Consider the following 25,984-nt stretch of genomic DNA (forward strand, 5'->3'; position numbering starts at 1 on the left):
TCCTTTGCCCACTTTTTGATGGGGTTGTTTGATTTTTTTCTTGTAAATTTGTTTAAGTTCTTTGTAGATTCTGGATATTAGCCCTTTGTCAGATGGGTAGATTGTAAAAATTTTCTCCCATTCTGTGGGTTGCCTGGATATGAACAGGCACTTCTCAAAAGAAGACATTTATATGGCAAACACACATGAAAAAAAGCTAATCACCACTGGTCATTAGATAAATGCAAATCAAAACCACAATGAGATACCATCTAATGCCAGTTAGAATGGTGATCATTAAAAAGTCAGGAAACAACAAATACTGGAGAAGATGTGGAGAAATAGAAATGCTTTTACACTGTTTGTAGGGTTGCAAATTAGTTCAACCATTTTGGAGGACACTGTGGCAGTTCCTCAAGGATCTACAATCAGAAATACCATTTGACCGAGCAATCCCATTACTGAGTGTATATACCCAAAGGATTATAAGTCATTCTACTATAAAGACACATGCACGTATATGTTTATGGCAGCACTATGCACAATAGCAAAGACGTGGAACCAACCAAAATGTCCATCAATGATAGACTGGATAAAGAAAATGTGGCACATATACACCATGAAATACTATGCAGCCATAAAAAATAATGAGTTCATGTCCTTTGCAGGGACATGGATGAAGCTGGAAGCCATCATCCTTAGCAAACTAACATGGGAACAGAAAATCAAACACCACATGTTCTCCCTCATAAGTGGGAGTTGAACAATGAGAACACAGGGACACAGGGAGGGGAATATCACACACCAGGGCCAGGCAGCGGGTGGAGGCTGGGGGAGGGATAGGATTAGGAGAAATATCAAATGTAGATGACAGGTTGATGGGTGCAGCAAACCACCATGGCATGTGTATACCTATGTAACCTGCATGTTCTGCACATGTATCCTAGAAATTAAAGAATAATAAAAAAGAAAAAAAAAGTACTTGCTTTAAATAATGGAGGGAAACCCAGTAAGGGAGAAAGATAAATAATTCTAACAAAATTAAATGTAGCCTCATCTTACCCTCAGTTTGGAGCAAAAATTAGTTGGCACCAACAAAGGCTGGACAGATTGCATAGATTAAAGATGTAAAAGCCATTTTCTTAAGTGTGGCAAACACACATAATGTAAAATGTACCATCTTAACCATTTTTAAGTGTTCAGTTCATTGGCATTAAGTACTTTCACCTTCTTGTACAACCACCATCACCATTAATCTCCAGAACACTTTTTATCTTGCAAAATTGAATTCTGTACCCATTAAACAATAGCTCTCCATTTCCTCCTACCCCCACTCCGTGGCAATAACCCTTCTACTTTATGCCTTTATAAATTTGGCTACTCTAGATATCTTATATAAGTGGAACCAAACATTATTTGTTGTTTCGTGACTGGCTTGTTTCACTTAATATATTGTTCTCAAGGTTTATCTGTGTTGTAATGTGTCAGAATTTTCTTCCTTGTTAAGGCTGAGGCCAGGTGCAGTGGCTCACTCCTGTAATACCAGCACTTTGGGAAACTCAGCTGGGCTTGAGCCCGGGAGTTCAAGGTCAGCCTGGGCAACATGGTGAGACCTCGTCTCCACAAAAAATACGAAACATTTGTGTGGGCGTGGTGGTGTACTCCTATAGTCCCAGCTACTAGGGAGGCTGAAGTGGGAGGATCACCTGAGCTTGCTGAGGTCAAGGCTGCAGTGAGCCTTGCTTGCACCACTGCACTCCAGCCTGGGTGACAGAGTGAGACGCTGTCTCAAAGAAAAGAAAAGGAAAGACCCTGTCCCAAAGAAAAGAAATGGATAGTGTTCTATTGTATATATATACACCGTATTTTGCTTATCCATTTGCCTATTGATGGACACTTGAGTTGCTTTTGTCCCTTGAATGTTATGAATAATGCTGTCAGGAACATGAGTGTACAAATATCTCTTCAAGTCCCTGTTTTCAATACTGTTAGCTATATACCCAGAAGTGAAATTGCTAGATCACATGGCAGTTCTATTTTTAATTGTTTGAGGAACCACCATACTGTTTTCTCATAGCAGTAGGATCAGCTGTTTTCAAGCTTGGGAGAAGGAGCTCTGCATGGTTTCTCACTTCATTCTTGGAAGGAGTCATAGATTGGACCATGAACACTTGGTGTCCCTGGTGCTGTTTCCATTGGTTTTGCCTGGAGCACACCATCACTTCCTTCTTTCTTCTGTTTAAAGCATTCCATTACTTTTCAAAGGAAAAATTAAAAGTGGTTTTGGGATTGCTGCAGAGAATGCTAGTTTCAAGCTAGTGTTTTTGATAAAAGGGCATAAAAATGACTGAAGGTAAAGTTTACACGTTGCGATAATATCGCATCACCTTTTATGAAAACATCTAACATTATTGAATACCTACTATGTACTAGGGACTTTATTAAATGTAGAAAAATAAAATTTTGTTTTGTGTTTTAAAGATAATCTCTTAGATTTACTTGTAATTTTTTACTTCAATAAATGTCATGCTTACAAATAATGTTCCACCTTAGGAAGAAAATACCAAGGTAATATATTACAGTATATTAGCATAAAGTCATTCTAAGATCTTATATTTTAATATATTGTAATAAGATTGATGAGGCACCAATTAGGTTAATTTTAAGAGATATGTGAACAAATTCAACTTTTATGACAAAAAGGTGTATTTTGATTGCTATTCTAATTTCTTCTGTGACCATAAGTTTAGATGAATATTTTAAATTTTGTAACTGTTTGTTGTTGATTTTATCTTTGTGTTGTTGGTTTCTAATTGAAATGCCTTTGGCCAGACAAAGTGGACTGTTAGATAGTCATTATCTGAAATTTTTGAAGACTAGTTTTATGTCCTAAAACAATGTTAAGTTTTCCATGGAAATAGTTTTTGATTTTTTTTTCTGCTCACAGCTTATGTTGAGAGCAATTTCTTGTCATCTTGACAGGTAAGAAACTTTCTGTTTTCTTACTCACTGTTTCATTGTGGGTGTAACAATTGATAGCCCAGGCTTTAAATGGAAATCTAATCTCTTACTCATAAAATTTTTGTACCCCCAATTTTGTTCTCTGTTCTCTGGATGGTTGTGTGGTGGTAAAACCCAAAACTACAGACGTCTGGTATCATCAGTAATCCCAGGAGAACGACAACAGCTGGAGGGCTAATTCACCACTGTATTTTCTGCTTCCTCTTTTTTTTTTTTTTGTAAGACAGTCTAAAGAAAAAGTCTCAGTCTGTCGCCCAGGCTGGAGTGCAGTGGTGCGATCTCAACTCACTGCAACCTCCGGCTCCCAGATACAAGCGATTCTCCTGCCTCAGCCTCCCAAGTAGCTGGGACTACAGGCGCCTGCCACCATGCCTGGCTAATTTTTGTATTTTTAGTAGAGACAGGGTTTCACCGTGTTGGCTAGGCTGGTCTCAAACTCCTGACCTCAGATGATCCGCCCACCTCAGCCTCCCAAAATGCTGGGATTACAGGCATAAGCCACTGTGCCCAGCTTCTCTCTTTATTTTTGATCCCCAAGCTTTGTCTATTTATATTTTTGGAAGCTCAATTATGCACTTAAAAGAATGTTTGTTGAAATATATCCATCATCTAGTTGTTTTGTAGCAGGAAGGATGGTCAGAGTATTTATTCTACCACATTTCTAGAAAGGCAAGCTGTTTAGCTTATCTTCCTAAGCAAAGGGTAGTGGTTAGTTCAGTGTTTTGCATTGTCAAAAATTCTTGTCTCAATGACTTGACTCAAAGTTTCTCATCATTTATTATTGAAAATGATGGTTTATGGCTGTAACCATTATTTTAGATAGGACAAAATTACATAATATTGGGTTTATGATAATGCCACCTCATTTGATTTTGTGCTACTTAATCTCATTTTATTTAATCTTCATGAGAAACTCTAGGATATACATATTGCCATCAGGATTTTTTTCAATTGAGAAAAACCAGTAGTTGCCCCAGTTCCTGTAAATAGCAAAACCAGAGTGGATCCACATATACCTGAATTCACATACTACATTACTTTGCTTTCTCGAGGGTTTGGCACATTTCCATTTCAATTTTGTTACACAAACATTTATTCAGTTTCTATGACATCTCTAATGTTGTGGAAACTTACTTATTATATTGATGTTACTGTGCTAGGTGCTGGGAGATAAAAAATATATTAGAAACAGTTATTACTGTCTACACAGAAGAAATATACCGAATTTCAACCCAGTTTGGAAAATCCTGAGGAGTAGGCACTAATCCTAGTAATGATACTGTAACTTACTGAATGTTATATCTTCTAGGAGTTGAATGATTTGGACTATATATTTTTGAGTTATGCTTTAGTTTCCTTTTTATTATTTATTTATTTTTGAGATGGAATCTTGCTCTGTCGCCCAGGCTGTAGTGCAGTGGCATGATCTTGGCTCACTGCAACCTCTGCCTCCAGGTTCAAGTGATTCTCCTGCCTCAGCCTCCTGAGTAGCTGGGATTACAGGTGTGCACCACCACACCCAGCTAATTTTTGTGTTTTTAGTAGAGATGAGGTTTCGCCATGTTGGCCAGGCTGGTCTCGAGCTCTTGACCTCAGGTGATCCACCCACCTCAGCCTCCCAAAGTGCTGGGATTACATGTGTGAGCCACCGCACCCTGCCTAGTTTTCTTTTTAAATACTGTTTTATTTATAAACATTAAATATTGACATATTCTACATAACAAATGATTAAAGTTGCAATTATCTACTTTTTTTCTAATATAGATTTTAGCCTATGTTAGTACCTCGTATCTACCTTTGATGACTTTCTAAAAAATGGGATAAAATACAGATCATTATGTAGAATAGAAAATAGATTCTTGCACTTCAGTGGTGTTGGAAAACATCTTAAGAGACCAAAGGATCTGAGTTTTTCTAAAGCAGCAGCAGCAACAATGTATTTTTTAACTTCTTTGCCAAATAGTGTTAGAACTTAAGATGATAAGAGACTGTCAAAGTCTTAATTAAGTGAATAGATTACTATTCCATTGTTCCTTTGTAAGTCACATCTGAGGCAAAACCTGAGAGTATCTGAGGCTGTACACCTTAAAGAACTTTAAAACTGGAGAAGGGGAGCTGTGAGGACATTGATTGTTCTGTATATTGGAGGGATAGGCTAATGGGGGGAGTGGTTGATGTTTATAGAGTCATGTTCCCCAATTTCCTTCTCAAACTGCAGTTTTTGAAATGTCAAAGGAAGCATTACTCTATCAATCTCACAGCAGACCTACAGTCCATAACCTCAGAAGGTGATACTGTTGGTGGGAAATGTACAAGAATCAAGAAGGCCTTCAATTGTTGCATGATAGATGCATGTTGATGCCTTATACAGGATGTCCTTGGGCTTTTTTTTTTTTTTTTTTTTTTTTTGAGATAGGGCCTTGTTCTGTTACCCAGACTGTAGTGCAGTGATGCAATCCTGACTCACTGCAGCCTTGAACTCCTGGGCTCAAGTGATCTTCCTTCCTTAGTCTCCCAAGTAGCTGGAACTGCAGGGTGCATGCTACTGCACCTGGCAAATTAAAAAAAAGTATTTGTAAAGATGGGATCTCACTATATTGTGCAGACTAGTCTTGAAGTCCTGACCTCAAGGAATCTGCCCCCCTCAGCCTCTCAAAGTACTGGGATTATAGGTGTGGGCCACCACGCCTGGCTGTCCTTGGGCTTTGAGAAGAGGTCACTGAGGGAGGAAGACCTTGTGTCTATTCTTTGTCCCAACACTAGAGATAATCTTGAGCTGGTTGGAATATAGAGCTGAGCTGCTGTAGTGGTTCTGTTGTTGCATTAGCAAAAGAACACTTAAATAAATAGACAAACTAAAAAAGGTAAGTATTTGTAAGGAAAACACAGAAATTCCAGTTCTCAATAGGACAATGTTTCTATGTTTATGGTGATTGAATAGATTTAGTAGTCCAGTGTCTAGCAGTGTTAGTTGAAGCTGTGGAAGTATCTAAATGGAAAAGATGAGAATGGAGGATTAAGCTTTGAGCAATGCTTAGTAATTAAGGACAAATAGAAGAGGAGACGTCTGTGAAAAGATTGATAAATAGTCCTCAAATTAGAGGGAAACGTGGAGCTGTTACCTTGCAGGCCTAAGATGGAAGGAGTAGTCAAAAGCGTCAAGATAAGCTTTACAAGATTAGCTTTTGACAAGATGTATTTGACTTGCATTGAGAAAAGAAGAAAAATGAGCTAGAAGAAGCAGGTAAGTTTGTTCATAGGTGTCAGGAGAAGGAAAAATATTGTCACTGGAGGGTGAATCCATGGCATAGTGGCCTGTAATTAACCTCTATAACAAAAGAAGTCTCAGACATTTAATTTTCAGAGTTCTGTAGTACTTTGCTTTCCTTGGGTTATAGTGCTTGAATTTGGAATGAAACTCAGATCTTGAGCGCAGCTCAGCACACCCCTAACACATGTCTCCTTTCTTCGTTTAATTTTCCTTCAGTGGCTTCCAGAATCAGAAGTGTGTGTGTGTGTGTGTGTGTGTGTGTGTATGTGTTGTAAACAGCTTGTAACCTGGATAGGATTGTATTTAGCCTGTTTTTCTCCAACTAATTGAAAGCGTATTTTCTGAAAACAATTCCAACTTTCTGTGGCCAAAAAGTTGTCTACTTTGCAATCTCCAGGTTTGCCCCTTGTGCATTGTGAAAATTAAATAAATTAAATTTTATAATTTTCATTTTCTTTTGTTTTACTGTTAGCATCTCTGTTCTTTTGTATAGATATGAAAGGCAGTGATCTCAGTCATTTATGTGAACACTCATGCAAACTTTTTGTATTTTGCATGCATTCTGGTAGAATCCTTCAGGTTAATTTTCCAGCCTGCTACTTAAACTTTGTCTAGGTCACTGATGCTACTTAGCTCATCTGTTGCATTAACAAAATTTCCAGCTGTTTTATTTTTGATTTCCAAAAATATGCAGTATTTTTGTTTAGAACTGCTTCCAGATTTTGAATGAGATTAGTATTGACCCTGTTTGAGGACACACATTAAATCTACTTTTATGTTTTCTTCTCTGTACTCTATTAGGTCCAACTCCTTAAGTTTTAATTCTGTTTTGTTGTTGTTACTGGTTTTGGCCCTTTCTTGAAGGCATTAGGTTTTTTCAAATATTTGGGCGTGTTTGATTGACTTCCCATTTCTTATTGGCAGTCCTTGTTTGCCTGTTGTTGAATGGAGGTTCTGATGACAGGAGCCTCATTCTTCTAAATACAGATTGGCTCTTGAACAGCACTAGTTTAAACTGCATGGGGTCCACTTACACCTGAACTTTCTTCTGCCTCTAGTACCACTGAGACAATAAGACCAAACTCTCCTCTTTTGCTTACTCAACATGAAGATGATGACAAGGATGAAGACCTTTACAACGATCCACTTCAATTTCATGAATAGCAAATATATTCAAATATATTCTATCTTTATTATCATTTTCTTTTTTTTTTTTTTTTTGAGGCGGAGTCTCGCTCTGTCGCCCAGACTGGAGTGCAGTGGCTGGATCTCAGCTCACTGCAAGCTCCGCCTCCTGGGTTTACGCCATTCTCCTGCCTCAGCCTCCCGAGTAGCTGGGACTACAGGCGCCCACCACCTCACCCGGCTAGTTTTTGTATTTTTAGTAGAGATGGGGTTTCACCGTGATAGTCAGGATGGTCTCGATCTCCTGACCTCGTGATCTGCCCGTCTCGGCCTCCCAAAGTGCTGGGATTACAGGCTTGAGCCACCGCGCCCGGCCTTTATTATCATTTTCTTAATAACATTTTCTTTTCTCTAGCTATTTGTTTTCCTCTAGCTATTTATATATAACATGTAACATACAAAAATGTGTTAATTGACTCTTTATGGTATTGTTGAGGCTTCCAGTCAACAGTAGGCTATTCATAGCTGAGTTTTGGAAAGTCAAAATTATACATAGATTTTTGACTGTGCAGGGGGTCAGTGCCCTTAACCCCTGTGTTGTTCAAGGATCAACTGTAATTGTGAGCAAGGCCTGGGGTTTGGAGCCCAGGGTAGGGATTCAGAGGTGCATCTTCTAGATTTGCGTGGTCGCCATCCATCCTGAGTGCCTGAGTGTCTCTGGCTCCAGAACACCCTGGGTAGATCTCCTGAGACACAGCCACTGCTTTAGAAAACCAGGCACACATCAGGACATACCTCAGGCAGGCCTACCTCTGCTTCTCTCCCTAGTCCCAACACTAAGGCCACTTGCTCCTCCAGTTGAGTCTTTCCTACAAAGTGATTCTGGGCGTGTCAGTATTATGTGCAAGGGGCTGCTGCTGCTACCTGCTTTCAGAATAGGGGAAGGACGGGGTGAGGTTGATTCCCACGCTCCAAATTGAGTTCTTCAGTGACTTGCTGACTTTGCCTCAGGATGGTTTCTGTGATGACTTCTCTAAACTAAAGCATCTCTGTGTTTGTGCCTGCTCTGATCTCTGATGTGTTCTCTTGGATATATTTTGGGTTGTGGTGTTTTTGGTTTTGTTTCTTTATCAGCCAGATTTCTTCTGCTTTCTGTGTTATAGGAATTTCTCAAAATTTTAGTATTTTTTATGAGAGACTTTGTTGTTTTCTCATGTGAATTTGTTCTTTTAAAAAATTAATTTACTGTCGCTTCATGAGATTGGTGGTAGGTAAACATAAGGGTTTTAAATTTTAGTCAAATGCTTGAAATGTGATTTAAGACATTAGCACCATCACCACCGTCTCCAATACCACGACCAACATCACTAACTGATATGTATTTAGTTTTGGCCGTGTGCCTGGTACTCTGCTAACTACCCATACAAACACTATCAGGTATATTATCCTCACTTAGAGATTAGAAATAGAGACTTCTGAAGGTCGAGCAGTTTAACCACAGTGCTGCAAGAGCACCACTGCTATTTTACACTGGGAATAAAAAGTAGATGGCCAAACAGAACATTCTGGAAAGAAATGAAATTACAGGAAAATCAAGTGACAAGTTCAAGTAAAATTTGACGAATCTTGCCTTTTGTTTTCTCCCAGCATATTTAGGAGACAGAATATAGTAAATTGAAGCATAACAAGAATAGTTTTGATTGCAGTAATTTGTGAAGATCGATGAAGGAAATGATAGGTCTTGATTAGAGGGGAAGGGGATAATAGGCATTTTAACTCAAGGGGATGTCCGGTGTCAGCAGTGGCAGGAAAATGCATAGTTCACTCCATGAGACTGGGGTGTTGGTGGCTTTCTATCTGAAAGGATATTGTGGGAGATGAGACTTTAGGGACTATGGATGCCCAGATGCTCAGTTTCTCCTGAAATGCTAGTTCAAATCCAAGAGTAAGTGTAACAAACCCACACTAAACCTGTCTGGCCAATTAATTGGTGGCTTGAGTAACTGACTGGGTTCTGATAGCTCCATGTTTTACTTTCTTTCTACTCTTCTCTTTGCTTTCCTGCTTTGCAGTTTCTTGCTGCAGTTGAAACATGAATAATAAAAATGAAATAGACTAAATCTGTTGGATGTTGAACTTTATTTTCTTTTGGTTTATGTACACGGTGCACTATTACAGGGAAGGGAAAAAGACTTGAGATGAGTCTGGAGAGACATCTTAGTAAAGCTTTTTCCTAGCAAGCTTGGAGCAAAGTAAAAAGAACAGGTTGCTGAGGAGAAAGAATAGGATACCTCCCTTTTATGAAGTTCATCTGGGTGTCATTCATGATCTAGGAATGTGCAAGCAGTCTAGGTAAGATTTAGGTTTAAATAACTCTCATGGGGTCACTTTGAATTTCCAAAGAGACATTGTGGAGAAGGAAGTGTTCCTTGCAGAGGAAATAGATATGGCAATTTGTCTTGGAAGTGGTATACTATTAACTAAATTGATCAGGCAAACTGAAAAGGGTGGGCAATTTTAAGCACCAAATCTGCAAAGGATATTAAAAACATAGTGCAATTAAAATCACTGCCCTGGGTATGAGTAGGTCTACAGATTAACTTGAGGGGGACAAAACAGTTCATAAGTATAAATCAGGTGTTAGTTTCCTTGACTTAAATAAACTTGGTTGACTTTAGCAGAACAGTGCTGCTGCTCGGAAAGCACGTTGGCCAGCCCCAACAGCTGTATTTCTTTTCCTAAAATTTTGTATAGTGTGATAATACTAGATTTACGGAAGAATTGCAAAGATGATACAGAGCGTTCTCAAATATTGTCCACCCAGCTTTCTTTAATATAGCAGCATGCATAACTATAGGACACTTATCAAAACGCGGAAATTAATAAGGATACAATACTATCAACTTAACTACAGACTTTATTGAAGTTTTCCTCTTTTCCCCCACTTATGTCCTGTTTCTGTTCCAGAATCCAATTCAGGAAAAAACCACATTGCATTTAGTTCTTCTATCTCCTTAGTCTCTTTGAACCTATGAAAATTTCTTGGTCTTCCTTTGTCTTTCATGACCTTGACAATTTGGGGGAGTGCTGATCAGGTATTTTATAGAATGTCACTCAGGTTGCATGTATCTGTTGTCTTCTCATGATTATGCTGAGGTTATAAGCAGTTGTCCTTTTAGAGCTAAATAACCTTTTTCCTCTTATCTAGCTTTCTGCTAGCTACCTAGTAGTGGGATGTTTTCTTCTTACTGTAATTCTTAAGAATCCAAATTTATCTATTCAGTTACTGGCCTTTGAGGACTCATTTTATTTTCCTTAAACAACAAAGTCAACAAGAATGTCTTTGCTGTGGGTGAAATACACTAAATGTTGATGGTGTAGAGGTTACAAATAAAATAATGCTGTCATTAGGGAAAAGGGAGAGCTCACATTTTACTGACTGTCTGATAAAGCAGAATTTAAACACCCATCACGTTTTATCATTGTCAGTTACTATTGGACAGTTACAAGATGGATTATTTCTTATGAAGAAGAAGTTGCTCTCCTTACCTATAAATGATTTTCCAAAGAATTTTCAATATAAGATATAATTTAAAGAGAAAATGATTATTAACTCTAGACATCTCTCAACCTGATAGATAAGATACAGTTTTTTTGGTCCAGTGAAATAATCTAATTGAGTTTAGCTGAAATACTGTTTTCCAGTGCCCATGATGCTTGATTTAGCATCTTGAATGCAAATTGTTTCCAGGACTAAAAAAAAAAGACAATAAATTTGGATTTTTGAAGAAGCCATAAACTATATACAGACATTTCAATTTATTACTTTCTGACATGTAATCAAGTGGCATGATTTAGTTTTGTAACAGCTTTCCTTCTTCATGCAAATGTGAAATTTTACTTTTATATGTGTATAGAGCAAAAACAAACAATAAAACTATACAAATTGCAATGTAACTATAGACCTCATAACGTTAGTTGAATAAGCAATTTCCAGAATGTGGGTTGAGGTAGGATGGACTAGTGAAATATTGAGTTTTTGTCTTTAGTATAGTATTGGGGACATATTATTTTATTGTGGGGCAGAAGGTGCAGTCCCACTTTGAACCTTTATGGGAAGCAAGGGGGGAAGGTATTAGGGAATTTTTTTTTTCTATTGCAAGAAAACACAAAGTTTTCGATATTCATTGAGTCCTGGGACTGGAATAGCCATTTTCCTTGTGAGAGTTTGGAAGAGTGGGTGACCCTGCTCTGCTGCGCTGAGACATGTAGCTCCTTTCTGGTGATCTACCTCCCTAAAAGGGGAGCTAGGCCTCTACACGCAGCAAAGGTGAGCCCTTGGAACAGGAGCCCCTTTCATCACGAAGTCTTCCAAAATAGCGCAGAATATTTGGTTAAGTAACACAACAGTTGGGTGGCAATCTACCAGGAAAAGGCAGACTCTCCAGATAAAGGAAGAGGGTTTTACTGTGTTGGTTACACATCAACTCTAGGCTCCGTGGGAGCCTGAGAATATTCCATAAAAGAGTGGCTAAGAGTTTGGTCCTACAGACCACAGTAGCTTCCCTTAAGGCTAGAGTCCAAGTTGATGTCTTAAAGTAGATTTAGTGAGCAGTCAAGAACAATGTACAAGCAATTCCTTGAGCCTCTTTTTGAATCAAGGTGTGTGAGTATGTGTGTGTGTGTGTGTATTTAGCAGTGAGGGGTGAAAGTTTAATAATTGGCTGTTTCTAGAGAGTTGGAAAAAGGAGAGAAAACCACATCCAGGTCATAGAATACTCATCCCAGAGGTATCTACTGATAGGAAATTGTCAGAGTCCTCATTATTCTGGCTTGGCACAGCCAACATGGTTATTCTATGGATGTCTTGTGGGCTGAGGTGGCTCTTTCCAAACATAGTTGAGAAGTACTTGGAAATAATAGCTGGGGAGGGAATACAAAGCTGTGAACCAGGCCAAGCATGGTGGCCACGCCTGTAATCCCAGCACTTTTGGAGGCTGAAGGGGGTGGATCATCTGAGGTCAGGAGTTGGAGACCAGCCTGGCCAATATGGTGAAACGCTGCCTCTACTAAAAATTAGCTGGGTGTGATGGCATGCATATGTAGTCCCAGCTACTCAGGAGGCTGAGGCAGGAGAATCCCTTGAACCCAGGAGGCGGAGGTTGCAGTGAGCCAAGACCGTGCCACTGTACTCCCGCCTGGGTGATAGAGTGAGACTCCATCTCTCTGTGTCACACACATGCGTGCATACACACACACACACACACAGCTGTGAACCAGGGGAGGGAAAAAAAAAGCAAATTTTTATATAAATGTGTAGGGAAAAACAACTGGAAAAAATTGACTACAAAACCTTAGAAGTGAGCTATTCTCAGTAGTTTTCAAAATAATACCTCTATACTAATACATGTCTACTTTCATTTCTGTGTGTGGCTCTAGATTTTAAGCCTTTCCCAAGCAGGTATCAAAGGCTTGACTATAAAGCAAAGGCCGGGATCTCAGGGTAAAAGATAATTTTGTCTGATGAAGGGCAAATTGAGATAAGGCCATGTAATTTTAGGTACAGGCCATAAACAGTGGCATGCTGGTTCCTACACTAGTAACTTATGAAAACTCTATCCCTTATAAACAATATATTTTCTATTCCTTGAGCTTCACTTTTCTCACTTGGCTTAAAACTTATTTACTGGACAACATATATTAGGTAATTTTGGGATCTTACTTGTTATCAACACAAGCCATAATCATTGTTTTAAAATAGCTGGTCAATTTTCATCCCTGTAGGTGGCAAAATACTTTAGAAAATGTTTTTGAGATTCCCTAAAGCATGTAATAGCAGAGAACACTAAGTTACATGCAGAAAGTGGGAAAAAATGGCCGGGTGTGGTGGCTCACACCTGTAATCCCAGCACTTTGAGGGGCTGAGGCAGGTGGATCACCTGAGGTCGTCAGGAGTTTGAGACCAGCGTGGCCAACATGGTGAAACCCCATCTCTACTAAAAATACAAAAATTAGCTGGCTGTGGTGGCATGCACCCATAGTCCTAGCTACTTGGGAGGCTGAGGCAGGAGAATTGTTTGAACCCGGGAGGTGGAGGTTGCAGTGAGCCGAGATGGAGCCATTGCACTCCAGCCTGGGTGACAGAGCGAGACTCTGTCTCAAAAAAAAAAAAAAGAAAAGAAACAGTGGGAAAACTAATGAAAACAAAGTCTAATGCCTTTTCTTCAAGTGATAATTTTTTTCTTTCTTTGCTCCTCATAAATGGCTAATATTCAGATAATGAGAAAATATTAAGTGCCTTATTTATTTATTTTTTTTATTATACTTTAAGTTCTAGCGTACATGTGCATAACGTGCAGGTTTGTTACATATGTATACTTGTGCCATGTTGGTGTGCTGCACCCATCAACTCGTCAGCACCCATCAATTCATCATTTATATCAGGTATGACTCCCCAATGCAATCCCTCCCCCCTCCCCCCTCCCCATGATAAGCCCCAGTGTGTGATGTTCCCCTTCCCGAGTCCAAGTGATCTCATTGTTCAGTTCCCACCTATGAGTGAGAACATGCGGTGTTTGGTTTTCTGTTCTTGTGATAGTTTGCTAAGAATGATGGTTTCAGTGCCTTATTTTATTTATTTATTTTTTCTTTTTAACCTTTATTTTAGATTCAGGGATTAAATGCCTCATCTTAAAAGTAGGAACAATGTAGTAAACTGTACAAGGTTCCAGCTGTGCAATGTGGAGGGAATATAGTCTAATGGAGAAGACCAACTTGAAAATAAATGGTTATAATGCAATGTGATACATTAAATTATCTTGGGAACTTAGCAGAAGAACTGCCTCTTCTTTGAAGAGTTAAAGAAAACTACTCAAGAGTGGGATTTTGTTTTTTGTGTTTTTGAAACAGAGTCTCTCTCTTTTGCCTAGGCTGGAGTGCAGTGGTGCGATCTTGGCTCACTGCAACCTCCACCTCCAGGGTTCAGGCAATTCTCCTGCCTCAGTCTCCTGAGTAGGTGGGATTACAGGCGCCCACCACCATGACTGGCTGATTTTTGCATTTTTAGTGGAGACAGGGTTTCACCATGTTGGCCAGGCTAGTCTCGAACTCCTGACCTCAGGTGATCCACCCACCTTTAAGATCCTTGGCCTCTTAAAGTGCTGGGATTACAGGAGTGGGCCACTGTGCCCAGCCAAGAGTGGGATTTTGAACCCTGCATAGAATTGTATTTACCAAAGCAAAGTAGAAAGCGCCTTTGAGACAGAAGACATGGAAGTTCTGTGGGGAAATGGCAATAGGGTTGCAAAACAGGGTCGGGGAGCATGAATGAAACAGCCAGTCAATGAGAATGGAATGGAAGACCGGAACCAGTTTACAAGATGTGTAAGGAGTGTGGACTTTATTCTGTGGAGAAGTGTGGCAATTATATATTCATTTTAGAAGAACAATGATGCAAAGAGACAATGGATTGAAAAAGGCAGTATCAGAGGCAGAAAATCCAGTTAGAAGGCTGTTGCTATAACATCATCTAGAAAAAAAATGGGGGCTTGAACCAAGGCAATGGTGATGCAAACAGGTAAAAAATGGATTTATAACCGTTCAGTGCGTGAAAGAGCCAACCTTGATGAAGATGGGTGAGTGGTAAGAAGAGAGAATAATAAATATTAGCTCTTTTCTTTTTTTACCTGTAGCAATTCCTATTATTTCAAACAGGAAATTAATAGACGAGGCCGGGCACAGTGGCTCACGCCTGTAATCCCAGCAGTTTTGGAGGCCGAGGTGGGTGGATCACCTGAGGTCAGGAGATAGAGACCATCCTGGCCAACATGGTGAAACCACGTCTCTACTAAAAATACAAAAAACGAGCTGGGTGTGGTGGCATGCGCCTGTAATCCCAGCTGCTCCCGAGGCTGAGGCAGAAGAATTGCTTGAATCTGGGAAGCAGAGGTTGCAGTGAGCCAAGATTGCACCACTGCACTCCAGCCTGGGTGACACAGAGAGATTCCGTCTCAAAAAAAAAAGATGAAAAATATGCTGCTTTAAAATACACACACTTTCTCTCTTGCTTTCTCTCTCTCTCTCTCTCTCTGTCTCTCTCTCTCTTGCTCGCCATTAAGCAAGCTAGAGTCAATGTTGCAAAATGATCATAATCACAGTAGCTGAATTTAGGTGATTTAGAATGCTTGTTATACTGTCATTTTCCAACTTTCTGCAGTTTAGGAATTTTTTTCTAAATTGCAAAGTTATCAACCATTTGAGCTACTGACATGACTGAATCAAGTGCATCTGAAGAACCAGCATTCCTGGACAAGTCAGAGTGCTGCTGCCCTGGCGCTCACCACTTCCCTTCCCACTCCTCCATCACTGCCACAGCACTGCCATTCTTTGTGTATTGTATCTAACAAGACAGAATGACAAAGAGAATGCCAACTCAATACATAGGCTTAAACTACACATTCACATAGCCTCAGAATTAGAATATTTTATCATATGTTAGAAATCACAGCAACTTCTACATAGCTAACATGTCTAACAGACATATTCCCAATTATTACATTTTTCACATTATTCTTATTTGGCACTTTCTAATTACATCCTGTGTGTTATCTATACACTGTCTGTTCATTCCACAATTTTCACCTGTATCCAAATAGACAAAGACATGTGATCAAACTCTTCACATTTCTTTGCTTTACCTTTAGTATCCTGCTGTAGCCTGTCATTTTGTATAACCAGCATTAACGATTCTTGTAGCTGAAATGTAATGAATTCTGAAAATAGAAGTATCTCAAAGCGGGAAGCCTTGACTCATCTATGGTTTTGAATCTTGTGTTTAATGGTAATTTCTATTACATCAAATTTACTTTGTTTACAAATTGCCTTAAGGTGTTTAAAATCAAAGACTTTCATCTTGGTTTTAATATATCCACAAGATATGGGTGTGTTTGTGTGTGTGCACGTACACGTATGTTATAGTTGTACTTTATATTTTTTATTTCTGAGATTTTACTTTATTTGCATTTTTATTTAGGTCTGAGATTTCAGCCTCTTCTGTTGCTGGTAACCTGAGGTTAGGGTTGTGTCTGTTTCTTTGTGCCTCTTGCTTCCTTCCAGTCCCTTTCCTATCTCCAGGCTACGGTGCCATGTGTGTGATGGAAAGCAGTGGACCCACTGAATTACTCCAGGTTTCCAGTGAATACCCTGAACAAGCTAGGGCTGCTGAGCAGGAATGGATAACTGAATGTTCTAATAAAATAAAATGACAACAAAGCAGATTTAAACCATTTTTCATGAATGAGTTGATTCCTATCCTGCATGGTAATTAGATATGTATAGTAAGCCACTCAGATACGTGCCAGAGATTTTTATTTCATTTCCAACTGAAACAGGTGCAAGGAGATTTTTCTTAAGATAGAGTCTTCCTCTCTTTTAAAATTCCCTCTTTCTAGGTTGAATGAGTGACTAAAAAATAAAAAAACACATAAATTCCTCCTTTCTTGCCTGTTTTTTTTTTTTTTTTTTTTTTCTTCCATGATAACTTCCAGTTAAAAAGTACTAACAATTTCCATTTCAAGTAGTTGGATTGCTAAACCACCTTGTTTGGGAGCAAATTTGCAGAGCTACTTCTGGTCCCCCACGATACTTTGGTGTTAACGCTGACCCCTGGCATCATCTCTGAGTGTGGATGGGGCCACCTCCCTTTGGTTCTCATTTCTGTTGATATGTGGAGTCTCTCAGTTGCTGGGGATAACATGGGAAAATAGCAGGAGTGCAGGGATCTTCTGGGAATTGCGGTACTGGACAGTTTGAGTTTAAAAATTACTGCAACATGTTGAATAAACTGAAATGGCTCCAATCAAAACTGGTTGTTGGGAAAGGCAAAGGGACATTGGAGCAAAAACTGAACTTGAGGTGGAGAGAGTGGGGAAAGGACGCGATGGCCATATTAGTTACGTGCCTTTAGGCGGGTCTAGGATGTTATATGTAAGCCCTGGCTCTTTTTATTCTGTGGCCTGATTTTGGAATCCTCATGAGTCAGTCTAGTCACCATAGGCATGACTCTGAGAAAGTGATTGCTGTGTGTAAGCTAAAGATCTGTGCCACTAAAGAGGTGATGATTGAAACTCAGATGTCCTCGGGGGAAAGGGCATCTTTTTTTTTGAATCATGAGAAACTCCTGTAGGACCAGAAGCAGTGGTTTTGTGCTCCTGTTACCATATTGTTTCTCGTGATGGTGAGGACCTTGCACCAGGTTATCCACCAGTTTGGGCAAAGGCGCTCAGAGCAACAGCAGCATTTACAGTAGCAGCGGATTGTGGTGCCCTTTCAATCCACAGACAAGATTTTCTGGGCGTGGTGTGGTGGCTCATGCCCATAATCCCAGCACTTTGGGAGGTCAAGGCAGATGGATCACCTGAGGTCAGGAGTTCGAGACCAGCCTGACCAACATGGAGAATCCCTGTCTCTACTTGAAAAAAATACAAAATTAGCCAGGTGTGGTGGTGCATGCCTGTAATCCCAGCTACGTGGGAGGCTGAGGCAGGAGAATCTCTCGAACCTCGGAGGTGGATGTTGCGGTGAGCTGAGATCACACCATTGCACTCCAGCCTGGGCAACAAGAGCAAAACTCCATCTCAAACAAAACAAAACAAAACAAAATGAAACAAAAACCCCAATCTTGCCTGGTTACTCATTGGTGGGGTGATAGATACCAAAACATCACTTTGAGCTGAGTAAGCACTGGGCTACTTTGACTTATCATTCGAGAGAGAGAAGGTAAGGAAGGATATATTCCTTACTCAGAACAGATGGAAAATACAGACTTGTGTAAGCAATATGGAGGTACTGACAAGCGCTCCTTAACAGAAGGTGAAAGGCTTGATAGACATTCTGAGATTTGACCTGCTGAGCATATTATTATAATAGTTCCAATAACCCAGGTTAAAAAAGAATAAATTTGTGCAAGAATAATATTTTTGCAATAACTTTCAAAAAATGATATAAAGTATAAAACTTTTGTAAGTTTTCATCCTATGCTTTCATCCTGATTTGAATAAGTAGCAAAAAAAAAACTTAATGAGCAAGTACAAATTTATGGGATTGTAACCAGGGATTTCCCTCCCTCTTCCAAGCATAAATCTCTGAACAGAGGAGATGCTTCTTTGACCTTTATTCTGTGTCCCTAAACTTCCTTGGAGAATTCCTGATTATTCTTGTGGCTTACTAGAGTGAGGACTCCAGAAATGGTGAGATTTTAATAATTGAATGAATGCATCATTCCAGGAGCCCATTTTGGGGGATATTTGTTGGTTGTTTCCCCATCCATGCCTTGTTTTCTCCTGGTGAATTTGCTCACTCTCATTTTGGCTTTATGGATTGGGTGAACTTGACTGCCTTCAAGTTCTGGGTTGTTGGTTGGTTCTTGATTGGCTTCAGTAAATTGGGTTATCCCAACCCCGAGCCCACAGTGGCTGGTTCAAGGACAGGCACATAATACAGTCAGCCCGAATGAGATTTGAAGACACATTTTCTGCAGCACCTCAGTTTTTTTTTTTTTACCTGTGGAATTCATCCCAAAAGACTATCATTCCCAGTGCTGAAGCATGAGGAAAGCTGACCCTGAGAACAACTGGCAGCCACCCTGGGACCATGTGGAGAGGGTCTGCCTAGAATCAGCCAAAAGCACTGATGTCCCAGAAAACAGACAGGGGAAATCTGGATCCTAAATAGATTCAAACGTTGAATTAAGCACTGAAATATTTTTCAAACTATGATGTAAGCCCACTTTAATTGGAGTTTCTTTTATTTGAACTGTAAAGGATCTGAAATGATATAGAGACAAAATGATTCCTAGACTCGAGAAAAGAACCCTGAACTGTAGTTTTGCTAGTGGTAACAATATATCTAAAGGAAAGAAATCATGGTCACAAGGAATGCGGTCAATATATCCACGGTGTAATGTTGGAAGGAAAAGTGGCAATTATTTTTAAGAGATAGTACATCTGTGCAAAAGGACATCTTACATTCTCTGTTGTGGTGCTGGCCTATGGTTGTGCTTTTCCAGAGCTCAGATGAAACATACCCCCAAACCACTTTACCTTTATTGTTAGACTTAACAAGATCGCAGAGCAAAATTATGATGAATAATTCAGGTTTTAGAAGCCCTGGTATGGTGAGGGTAGGGTGTCTTAAGTAAAATCTGAAGCATTATGGTCATTAAAAAGTCATAGGTCCTATTTTTGATTAACTTTTTACTTTATGTACCATTTGGGGGGTATATGTTAACTGGTGTGGGTACTTAGTTAGCAAGTGGCTGAGGGTACATTGAGAAAATCCAGTGTGGTAAACTGAAACGCTGCAGATTGGACATTAAAGCATGGTACCTCAATAGAGGGGTAGGCAAAGATATCCTGCCTGACTTCCTTAGGGGGGTACCTTAACTCTACTTTTTGTGATTCTGTTTAGAATTCATGATATGCTTCACAGGGAAGAATAAAAATGTATGTATGTGTGTCTCTAACAGAAGACATAAGATCTGACCTCACAGGCATGAACCCCCCAATGTAAACTGTGGCAGATGTGTTACACAATGTTCGTTATTTCATCAAAGATGCCATGGAAATTATTAAGCATGTGAGTCTCTTCAGACTTCAGGCAATGCAGGCACAAAATGATAAAGAAAAAGTATCTTTTCTCTTTAGAAAACAAAAAAGTTTGAAATGGTAAATACTAGTTATAAATAAGTAATAAAAACTTTCAATGGAAAAGCACATATCTAGAATCATATTCTCCTGCTACAACTGTCAATGTAACTCTCACTGGTTTAATTTTAAAATTCATTAAAAGTACTGTTTCCTTAGCTTAGGCATTACCATCTGGAATAAAGTTTGTTCTGGTATGGGATAAAAGAAAAACTTTTTATTATTGAAAAGTTAAATCGAGTATTTCTAACTCCAGAGTTTCATTCTTAAAAATATAAATTAAGACTCAAGATATTTTTGGTAAAGCAGTTATTTTCAAGTCAGGTATTTAAAGTCCTGAGTATAAATTTTCTAACATTACATTTTACTTTATAATGAAAGTAGTACATGCAATTATTGAAATTTTCTAGGCAACAAACACTCCCTGACAAGATACTGAATATTCGTGGGACAAGGAATTTTCAAACTAAAGTCTTAACCTATACCTAAATGAGACCAGCTATTCTTTCTGTCCCTATTCAAAAGCCTATGGAAGGCTTTTCCAAGTAATGGTTGGTCACAGGGCACTGGGATCAGAATAACTGGGGTGACTTCCATTTCTACTTAGGATGGACAAAATCACAGGAGACAATTGCTTCTATGCTATTAGGAACAAGCCAGATAGGCTGCAAGCTACAAAATCCTACTTTAAGAAGTCCATTAGAGAGTCGAGGACAGAAATAGACCTAAATGAACTAAAATATAGAAAGTGGTAAGTCCTTCCTGGGAGCTGAGAGGCATTCCTCTTTTCATACCTGGCAGAGTGGTGAGGGTGGGAGTACTCCGTCATAGATGGGGTAAGAAAACACCAGTAGAATTCTTAACAAATTTTTAATAGCATGTTTGGGCTGATGAGATACATTACAATCTGAGGAGCCCAAGCCATAATGTGAGCCTACACATACCCACCATCTCTTCCCCATTTTCTCTCACTGAGTGGATCAGGATTGTATGCCAAATGCTGGGGCAGGTAAGAGTGCTGAGATAAAACCTCTCCAGAGACTCTTGAGATATCACTATAGACACTTAAAGAATAATAAGAGGATGTTATGAACAACTTTATGCAATAATTTTAATAAGATAAAATTGAAATCTTTGAAAAAATACAACATATCAAAATTGACAGGAGACAAAATAGAAAATCTAAATAGCCCTGCATATCATCTGTTAAAGTCATAATAAAGTCATATATTAAAGTCGTAATAGAGAACCTTCTCTAAAACAAACTCCAGGCCCAAATGTCTCCACTGGTGAATTCTAGCAAACATTTAGGAATAAATGTTACCGATATTTCATAAACTCTTTCAGAAAATAAAGGAGAATAAAATACTTCCCAATTCATTTTATGAGGTCATCATAACCCTGTTGCCCAAACACAAAAGAGGTATTTAAGAATATTATAGACGAATATCTCTCTTGAATATAGGTGCAAAAATCCTGAAGAAATTATTAATGAATCAGAAATAGCCACATAGTACATAGTGACCAAATGGAATTTATCCCCATGATGCAATGTTAATTTAACATTTGTATATGTTTGTTCTCACATTGCTATAAATAACTACCTGAAACTGGATAATTTATAAAGAAAAGAGGTGTTATTGGCTCATGGTTCTACAGGCTATACAGGAAGAATGGCTGGAGGCCTCAGGAAACTTACAGTCATAGTGGAAGGCAAAGGGGAAGCATGCATGTCTTCATACAATTGCAGCGGGAGAGAGTGTGAAGGGGGAAGTGCTACATACTTTTAAGCAACCAGAGTTCCTGAGAACTTACTCGCTATCACAAAACGGCAAGGGAGAAATCCACCCCCATGACCCAATCACCTCCCACCAGGTCCCTCCCCCAGCATTGGGAATTACAAGTTGACAGGAGATTTGGGTGGGGACACAGAGCCAAGCCATATCAACATTCAAAAGTCAAACAGTGAAATTCACCCAAATGACACAATAAAGGAGAAAAATTACATGATTCAACAGATGGAGGAAGAAGCATTTGACAAAATGCAAGTTCATTCATGAAAAAGAATTCACCTATGAGAAAATCAGAGATTGAAGGGAACTTTTTCTATCTGATAAAGAGCACTGGCAACCCCTGGGAAACCAATAGTCACATTTATACTGAAACATTCAACTCTTCCTCTAATATCCAGAAGAAGACAAGATGTGTGTTCTTCTTAACATTGTACTGTAATTCCTGGACAGTAGTAAAGAAAAGGGAATTGATGGCATAGAGTTTGGAAAGAAAAAATAAAAATAGTCGGACATGGTGGCTCACGCCTGTAATCCCAGCACTTTGGGAGGCCAAGGTGGGCAGATCACCTGAGGTCGGGAGTTCGAGACCAGTCTGACTAACATGGAGAAACTCCGTCTCTACTAAAAACAAAAATGAACTGGGTGTGGTGACACATGCCTGTAATCCCAGCTGTGTGGGAGACTGAGGCAGGAGAATCGCTTGAACCCGGGAGGTGGAGGTTGCAGTGAGCCTAGATCACACCATTGCACTCCAGCCTGGGCAACAAGAGCAAAAATCTATCTCAAAAAAAAAAAAAAAGAAAAGAAAAATATTATTTGAAATTTACATGATGTACCTATAAATCTCAATGGAATTTATAATCACACACACAACTACTAGAAGTAGTAAACATTTACCATAAATGGTCATAGGGTACAAGATCAAAATACAACACTAATTCTAAGTACCAAAAATAAATAATTTGAAAATGAGAATAAAAACACCATTTACAGTAGCACGAAAAACCAACACCTGGGAATAAAACTTAAAACGATCTTTGAGATCTGCCCTATGGCTGGAGTAACAAATTGCAGCAACCTGATGGCAAATTGATGGAACAATATACATTTAGTCTCACAGTTCTAGAGGCTAGACATCTCAATTTCATATTACTCAGCCAAAACCAGGGTGTCAGCAGGGCAGTGCTCCCTTTAAAGGCTCTGGGTGAGAATACTTTCCTTACCTCTTTGAGCTTCTGGTGGCAGCCAGCATGCCTTGGCTTATAGCTGTATCCCTCCAATCTTCAGTGGCAATATCTTTCAATCTACCTCTTACCTGTCCTCACATTGCCTTTTATTCTGAGGTTGTATAATCTCCCTCTACCTCGCACTTACAAGGATACATGTGATTGCATTTAGGGTCCACCTGAATAATCCAGGACATAACTCCATCACATCTACAGTATCCTTTTTTCCCCTTTGCTGTACAAGGCAACATTCATGGGTTCCAAGAATTAGGTAGGATTGATGTTTCCAGGGGCCGTTGTTCAGCAATATGACACCCGTGGATTTTAACAAAACACCCGTTAGAAAGAGTATTTAGCAAGATCATCAGATCCAAGATCAAAAACCAATGAAAATCAATTATATTTTTAAATACTAGCAATAAATAACTTGAAAATGAAAGTTATTTCATTAATGCTACATTTTCAGTAGCATTAAAGAATTCGATACCTAGGAATAAAGTTAACACAATGTGTTCAAGACCTAGTCACTGAAAACTATAAAATATTGATGAGAATAATTAAAAATAACCTAACTAAATGTAGAAATACATCATATATATTACTTGTAAGACTCAGTATTATTAAGATACAGATTCAATGCAATCTCAGATTCTCAGCAAAATTGTTTAGGAAATTGACACGATGATTGTAAAATTTTTATGGAAATGCAAAGGATGTAATGTAGCCAAACAATTTTGAAAAAGGAAAAACAGTTGGAGCCTTAAAATGATCTAACTTGTTGTAAAGCTATAGCAATCAACATGGTGTGGAATTTATGTAAAGATAAAAAAATAGATTAATGGAACAGAATAGAGAGTTCAGACAGAAACCTTTACCTATATTGCCAAGTGATTGTCAATAAAGCTGTTAAGGCAGTTAGGAAAGGAGTGTATTTTTATGAATGATGCTAGAACAACAGGATATACATATAAAAAAATTGAATTCTGACTCACTTAGTATGCAAAATGTGATTAAAAGATCACAGACCTAAATGTTAAAATTATAATCTAAATCTTTTTGAAGAAAACATAAAAATACATGCTTGTGACTTCAGGGTAGGTAAAGATTTATTAGAGATGACACAAATCCCACAAATCATTAAAAGAAAACAATGTAAAGTGGACATTATCAAAATCAGAAGTTTCTGGGCCAGGCATGGTGGCTCACATCTGTAATCCCAGCATTTTGGGAGGCCAAGGCAGGAGGATTGCTTGAGGCCAAGGGTTTAAGACCCCCATCTCTACCAAAACAAAAAAAAGTTTCTGCTCATCAGAACTCCATTAAGAAAATTAATAGATAATCCAAGACCAAGAAGAAATAGTCACTATGAAGATATATCCTATATTCTAGGAACTGAATCTGGAATATATTTAGAACTCCTATACATAGAAGACAAACAATCCAACAAAAAGATAGGCAGTCTTGTGCAGACATTTTCCGAATGAAGATAATAGTGTGCTCAAATCACAGTTATCAGGAAATGCAAATTACACCACAATAAAGTGCTATTTTACACTTATTATGACAGCCAAACTTAAAAAGATGCTAATACAAAATGCTGGAGGAAATGTAAAGCAACTGGAACTCTCATACACTACTGATGTCAGGGTAAAACGATACAACTACTTTGGAGAATGGTTTGGCAGTATAAACGGAAAAACACATCCACATCTGACTCAGTTATTCTATTCCTAGGCATATAAAACAAGATAAATGACAATGTATGTGCACAAAAGTACATATATACAAATGTTCGTAGAAGTGTTATTCATCAGAGCTTCAAATTGCAAATGTCTAGGAACTGAAGAATGGATAAACTAGCATGCAATGAAATGATATTCAGTTATAGAAAGAAACCTTTCAATGGTAGATGCTACAATGCAAATGAATCTCAAAATAGTTGTGAGTGATAGAAGGCAGACACACAAGAGAGAGCATATTATATGACTCAATTTATATGAAGTTAGAAAGCAGTAAAAACAAATCTATGGTGAGGGAAATCAGAGTACTTCCCATTTAGGGTGAGAGAAAATGGAATGGCGAGGAGTATCAGGAAACTTTCTAAGAGGATGAAAATGGTTTTACAGCTTCTTTTAAGTAATGGCTACACGGATACAACCACTGTCAAAACTAATGAAACTGAACATTTAAGATCTATATATTTTAGTCCATATAAATTATATCTCATTTTAAAAATAAGATACTATCGAGAGGTTTATTATGCAGGTTCTTAGGCCCCATGCCAGGTAGACTAAATTAGAATATTCAGGAATAACTCTCCTAAATATTAAATTCTGCAGACCACTACAAAAGGTATTTGACACAAAGCAGGAGTTCCGTTTAGGTAAATTTATATAGAAAGGGAAAAGGGACTTTATTTTTCGGTAGACGTGGAAAGTGACTTACCTTTTCACAAAGGTGGAGAATAATAAGTAGCATCTGGTCATGATTATCTAACTCTTTCTGTCCTGTGGTAGAAAGGAGAATACATTCTGGGGAACTAAGGATCCATTTTCTTAAGGGAACAAGAATATGAATGAGTGGCGATTTTGTAGGACTGAAATGTTAAGAGGTATTAGACTTAGTGGCACTCTGGGTTAAATTTTGTGGGCTGGCCTGGGGACCTAATCAACATTTATCCTAATTGCTAGTTTGAGACATTGTATTCTGAGTTCCCAGTAATTGACTTACAAATGAACTTGGGAAACACTGCCAGCTTATAAATTGAGGACAGTCTGTACCAAAAAAAAAAAAAAAAAAAAAAAAAAAAAAAACCAGACAGTATAGACAGAAACAAGAATGTGGTAAAGTAAGATAAATTAGTCTTTT

Source organism: Colobus angolensis, unplaced genomic scaffold (assembly GCF_000951035.1).
Source record: "Colobus angolensis palliatus isolate OR3802 unplaced genomic scaffold, Cang.pa_1.0 Scaffold148, whole genome shotgun sequence".
Taxonomy (NCBI): domain Eukaryota; kingdom Metazoa; phylum Chordata; class Mammalia; order Primates; family Cercopithecidae; genus Colobus; species Colobus angolensis.